The 6,524-nt window shown below is 33.3% G+C and overlaps 1 long non-coding RNA gene across 7 annotated transcripts in view; it reads right to left on the bottom strand.

Moving 5' to 3' along the window:
- Positions 1–1,850: 1,850 nt before the first annotated feature.
- LOC106728495 overlaps positions 1,851–6,524 on the bottom strand; it is a 79,102-nt gene continuing 74,428 nt past the window's right edge. For all 7 annotated transcript variants that reach the window (XR_004318610.1, XR_004318606.1, XR_004318611.1 and 4 more), the window contains one exon: positions 1,851–2,084. This is a non-coding gene — a long non-coding RNA (uncharacterized LOC106728495). The remainder of the gene's footprint in view (positions 2,085–6,524) is intronic.

The following is a 6,524-nucleotide window of genomic DNA, read 5'->3' as shown; positions in this document are numbered from 1 at the left end:
CAAAAGGGTCCTGTATTTTCATTCTGCACTGAGCCTGGAAAGGTGAGTAGCTGATCTTGCTCCCAGCTCTCAGCAACAGGAGATGACGGAAAGAGGCAAACCTCTCACATGCATTTGGCATATTCTGCAGCTGGTTCATACGATCAGCCCAGTTTTCTCCCACAGACAAATGCCCCCTGCCTTCCCGTGGATCCAGGTCTGTGTTCTGGCCTATGACGTCGTGAGTGCTGAAGAGTGACAGTGACACAAGGCACACTATTTATGAATGGAATGGCCTTTCCTAAGCATCCTAACTTCATAGTTTTCATTGTTTGTTTTAAAATCTTACAGAATTAGCCCCAGGAAAGATAAAAATCTCATAGGCACATAAAATCCCCCTTCCCTCAATTGGGGTTTCAATCCACCAACACAGCCCAACAAACTCCATTGTCAATGGTGAGTTCACTACCTCCTCAAAATGTACTACTGGTAAGTTAATGTTAAACAAATGTATACTCGATTTCAGATTCTGTGCTCTGACGCATGATCTCCTTTAGCCATAAAAATCTATCAATGGTTGGAATTTATCATTATTCCTATTTTACAGAGGAGAAAACTGCCTGGAAAGGGTTATGTGATGTTGCCAGCGATGCATTGGGGTGTAGGTGGGAACTGCATCACGGCTGATATAAGGCAAAATACCAATACACAGACTGGCATGCTGGACATGTCCTACAATAAAGAAAATCCTTGATTTGGGAATGATGCTGGAATTTAAAATTCCCACATGATTTTTAGTTCAGAAACATAATTTCAAAAATAAAAAGCAATTGATCTTTAAGAAAAGCGCTTTAAGTGGTTTTAATTAGAAGATTTCTCTTGTCACAACACTATTAATTAATAGAACATGCTTTGTTATACTGGATAAAGCTTCTACCATCCCTCTATTACAACTGTCTACCAACTTTCAATGAATTCAGATTTTTATGCAAGACATAACAGGATATTTTGACATAAATTGTGTCATAAAGGGATTTTTATTTACAAGAGACTTGAAGAATTGAATTTTAAATATTCTTTCCTCTCATACAGTATTACGTGTTGTCATATAAATGCAAATGTCAATTTATCAATTGCAAAATGTATTTTAAATAGTGAATGTCTTAAAAATATTTTAAATTGAATTATTAAATTTAACTAAAATAAGAAATCTTTTTCAAAAGCTGAAAAAGTACAGCTGGTCTTTTTAATCACAGATTTTAAAAAATTATATTAATTTTTTCAATGAATTGAATTTTCATTGTCATTTTGGATTTGGGGAATTGTGATCGTTTCCTTGATGTTTTCATCAAGAATCCTCAATATTTTATGCAGATTACAGAAACAACCCTGCTGTGTTATCGGTAAGTATGGTGAAACAGAAGAAAAAATAAACTTCCACAGATACAAGAGGAAAAATAACTCATGTGTCTTTGAAAGAGAATTTTGTTTCTCGGATTACTGATGGTTCAGACTAGAACGTAGGTTCCCGAGTCAAGAAAGGAGGAAAACTTAAGTGGTGGTTGCTGATGCAGAGAGCCCATTTAGATCAAAGAGATACTGCTACAGGACTAAAGGTGAAATATGTTTCTGTTGTAGCTTTTAGCCTGCGTCAAGATCTGTTGCCTTTAAGGTTGAAAAAAACACTCCAAAGGGGGCAATAATGATTCCAGATACAGACATTACACTCTACTGACGATGCCCTTCCCTGTCCTCCTGTGCGCGGCTTCCTATTACTGCTGTACACCAGAGCAAACTGTATACCTTTCTCTATAAATAATGAAAGCAGGCGTAAGCGCAAGAAATATAAAGGGGCTGCTGTAAACACATACTTCTGTTTTCATTACCACTGCTTTATTAACAAATTACTGCCATTAAAGAGATTATGAGGTTGCAAAAAGCAATCCAAAATGAAATAGTCCAGGCCTAGCTCTCATTTTGTAATGAAGTGAAGAGTTTTGCTTGCAGTTCGTTCAGCTCCTCATTGCTCTGTGACTGCACACGTCTGTTCTGTATCTTGAATTGTGAATGTACTTGCCCCAGCCAGGCTCCGTGAGTCATCTTTTCTAGGGGAAAAGGATGCTTCCAATTAAGTCAAAAAACACATCTCTCGCCTCCTAATGTGAAGAGTGGTGTGTTATTTATAATTTACCCCACATTGGAACAATATCCTCAAAAGCCCCATATTTTTTATTGTAGTTACTCTATAAGCCAATAGTCTGACAAAACGATAAGCTTTTTAAGCAGTCATGACTCCAGAACTTACTATTAGCATAATTTTCATCTTAAACCAGTACTTCACTTTTGAACACTGGGACTTTAACCCTCTAGATTTCTGGGGAGACCCTGAAAGTGTCCTGTTTCGAACTTTTTTAAGTCACTGTGGTAAATGGCTCTCGTGTTTCAGAGCCTTTGGTTATTTGGGATTATTCAGGCGTATGCAATCTTTTCTTTAAGAAGGTGAAAAGAGATGTTACTCATATCTTTGTGGGGATTTTTTGGAGCTTGAAAGAAACAAAATTTTGGCCATATTCTGCCAATTCTAAAATTGATTTTGAAATAGTCCTGGCCATTGGCAACCAGAAGCCTGATAATCACCATTGCTAAAGAAAACCAGTGCTGCAAGATAATGACACATCAATGGCCTGGGGTACAGGGACTCAGGAAATAAGGGGGATTGACCAGAACTGGTTTCCTATGGAATGAGTGCCAGATATAGAATTGAATACATTTTGATTTTATAAAACATTTGAGGTTAAACCTTTCTCTGACCCTCAGAATTTCCCATATTTGCCTATTATTGTGTTTAAACTTTATTTAGATCATATTTAGTAGAAAATTTGAAAATTTTCTACCAGTCTCATTTTACATGCAAACTTAAAAAACATGATTGAATACTGCAAAATGCAAATAATTTTTTTTTATTTTAGTTCTTAATGACTGAGGATTTTTTGTGTATTTCCAAAACAATGCAGTTTTTTTTCTCTTGGACAGTCAAGTAACAAACATTCAGAAGAATAAATGTGAAAAAATAGAAAATTATAAAACTAAGAATAAAATAACCATCAAAGCTCTAACCAAAAAATTACTCATTACTTTACAATCATTTTCTAAGTGTTTGTTTGTTTTAGAAAATGGAAATTTTACTGTTTATATTGTTTATCTTTTCTCCAAAAATGTTATCATTTCAAAAGAATTCTAGGTAACAAAGCAAGATTACAAAATCTTGATCCCTCAATATTAGATAAAAAGAAAAAAGAACAGAAATAATCAAATAGAAATCTCAGCTACAAGCAAACCATGTTACAAGTAAAATTTCATATCATAATCTCGGAAAAATCTTGACCAAGGAAGAATTCTGCTACGGATACGTTTGTGTTATAACACCTGAAAGTCATCTCGGGAAAGAATATAAATCAAGAAAATCTACAAAATTCTCACCTATACCTACTAATTTGAAGACAAATGGGTAAACATGACAAGTAGGTCATCCAGAAAGGACAGGTTCAAACCCTACAGAACAAAGTCCCCTCACCATTTCCAAGGGCTGCATGATGTAAAGGAGGGAATAACCTGAGGCACCTACACCTTCTGCCAAGGGATCACGGACGCTCCCTCTAGCAAAGTAGTAGACACCCTGCTTCACACCATTTCACACAAACAAAGAAGTATAAGAAATGCTCAAGACATCCAACAACGGCTACGTATTGTTCCAGCAAAGCCTCTTCTCAAACTGGACCAAAGTGTCACATCTCAAGTCACAAACTATCCTTGGAGAGGGGAAGAAAGATCAGTTTCAGATATGGTAGTTATGGAATCAAGATGATTAATCCACATGATACAACAACAAGCAAAGGTTTTTGCAGAGCAAGATGAAAAGAAAATACATGGCAAGTTAAGAAAGCACACCACAGAAACTGATAAGAGAAATGTACATCACATGTTTTAAAATGTCACTCTCAAAGGGAACCCAATGCAAGAAAAAAGTAAAGAAAAAATAAAAACACAACTCTCTGAGAGTGCCTTATAATCAAGAATATCCAGTAATATTATAGCCAAGAAGACCAAAATAAACCTGATAGAAATAAAAAATAAATTAAAAGTATTGTGGAATAGACTAGTCATGCTTAAATATCATAGAATTGATATAAATGAATCTTCCACTGGGAAAAAAGTGGATAGTCCAACAAATAAAACAAACACTGTAATAAACATAGTATATATGAATATTAAAAATGGCACATTGCATTTTTTCATCTTCTATTTAATAAAAGACTTTGAAACATATTGTGATTATATCATTGAATTTGAAAAGTAAAGAATCTTCAGGATCCTTGCAGAAAACAAGTCACCAGTGGAAGTTAAAGGTGGACCCAATCATACTGGCAATGGATGCTTCCGTAACAAATTTCAGACACCAGTGAAAAAAATTACCTATAGATCTGAGGGGAATATATTGTGACACAATATTATAAACAATCATTTTTTGTTGTTTATATACAATGGCAATACAAAGATATTCCTGAAAATTAATAAACCGGAGGAATCTCTATGTGTGTATAATATACATATAAAATATTTAATATTCATTTATTTTATGTAAATACATATATATGTGTGTATATATACATATATACAGACTAAGATTGATATTTTCCCAATGTGTTATTTCTGGATGGAGATATATTTTTGTTACTTTTCTTGATTCTTCTTGATTTTTAAAATAATTTTAGTTTTATTAATTTATAACTTTAGTTCATAAATTTAGTTTAGAAATTTAAATAGTTTGTATTAAATAATTAAATGATTATTCTAAAAAGTTTAAGACATAATTTTAATGATTGACATCCATTTTATGTATATACTATAATTTACTGAATTGTAATAGTTTATATTTCCTTTATTTCTAATTTTTACTAGTGTCAATCATATTGTGATGGATATCTTTATAAAACTATGTATCACTGATTATTTCTAGGAACTGATTCTAAGAATTACTACTTCAAAGAATTACAACATTTTTAAGTTTCTTTGGATTAATAAATTGCTTTTCAGGGAGACTGTCTTCATTTATCCTTCCATCAAAAGTGAATATAAGTGGCGAGGTTATAACTCAAGTAGTAGAGTGCATGCTTAGCATGCACAGGGTTCTAGGTTCAATCCCTAGTACCTCTTCTCAAAACAAACAAACAAATATAGTCACCCCCCCAAAAAAACAACCAAAGTGAATACAGTGTTTATTTGACTACACTCTTTGTTCAGTTAAACCTTTAAATATTTTTCATTTTTTCTCTAGTCATATTTCTTACACTAATTCTTTCCATACCCACTAGTCTGTTACTGGGAAGTCTGTATAATAAAGATATCAGTTTACATTTCCTTTTTTTGAACTTTATATAAAGGTCATCCTACTGCATTGGTCTTTCCACTTAATACTGTCATAGTGAGGTCACCTATGTTGTTGCATACAGTTATAATTCATTTATTTTTCCTGATGCATATTCCATTTTGTAATTGTAACAAAATTTATTCACCTTGTTTATAGGGTTTATGAGGTTTCAGGGTTTTTTCTCTATTACAAAAAAATGATCTTTTGAACCTTATTGTACATGCTTCCTGATAAACTTTTGAAAGAATTACTCTTGGATAAATACTTAAGAGTTGAATTATTGGATTATAGGGGAAACAAAAGTTCATTTTTACAACACAATGCTATATTGTTTTCCACACGTATTACCCAATTTATTCTCCTGCCAGCCTAATTGACCCGAGTGATCCACATCACCTATGGAACTCAGTAAAGTCAGACTTTCATCTAAAGAATGAGTCCACAGTAGTATCTTCCATCTATCTTGATTTGTATGTCTGTGATTACTAATGAAGTTCAGCACATCTTCTCACCTTCTTTGGCCCTTTGTATTACTTTTCTTGCAAAACATCTGTTCATGTCTGAATACTTTTTCAATTCGGTTTACTTTATTGATTGTTCTGTTGAGTTCTCGTATATTTGAAAATTAATATTTTGTTGTTTACATATATTCCCATACCAGTTTGTGTTCTGTCTTTTCACTTTCTCTAAAACGCATTTTCACTAGCTAAATTTCTTAATTTTTATACAGTCAAATTTGATAGTCTTTTACTTATGATTGTTTCATTGTTTTTTGTTCAGGAAATCTACATTTTCCAAGTCCACTTGTGTAACAGGCACTCCTTTGCTCAGACACTTGCCATACCACATTTGTCATAAAGCAAAATTCCTCATAAGTAGGGGTCTTTTTAATAATCCTCTGCTCTCTTTTACGGCAAATATTTACCCCTGAACCACTCCCATACAGTCGCACTATTTGCATTTTATATTAAGCTTTCAATCTACTTCTCTTTTTGATTTTCTTTTACCGGTAAGATTTGACTCTTCTCGGCCCTTTGTACTTCTATATAACTTTTAGAAATGGTTTATTCATTTAAGAATAAGTGTGTTTGAGCAACACTGAATCTAGATTTAGGTA

Source organism: Camelus ferus, chromosome 3 (genome assembly GCF_009834535.1).
Source record: "Camelus ferus isolate YT-003-E chromosome 3, BCGSAC_Cfer_1.0, whole genome shotgun sequence".
NCBI lineage: Eukaryota > Metazoa > Chordata > Mammalia > Artiodactyla > Camelidae > Camelus > Camelus ferus.
Note: the sequence above shows the minus strand (reverse complement) of the source record. Positions and strands in the feature narration are given on the sequence as shown.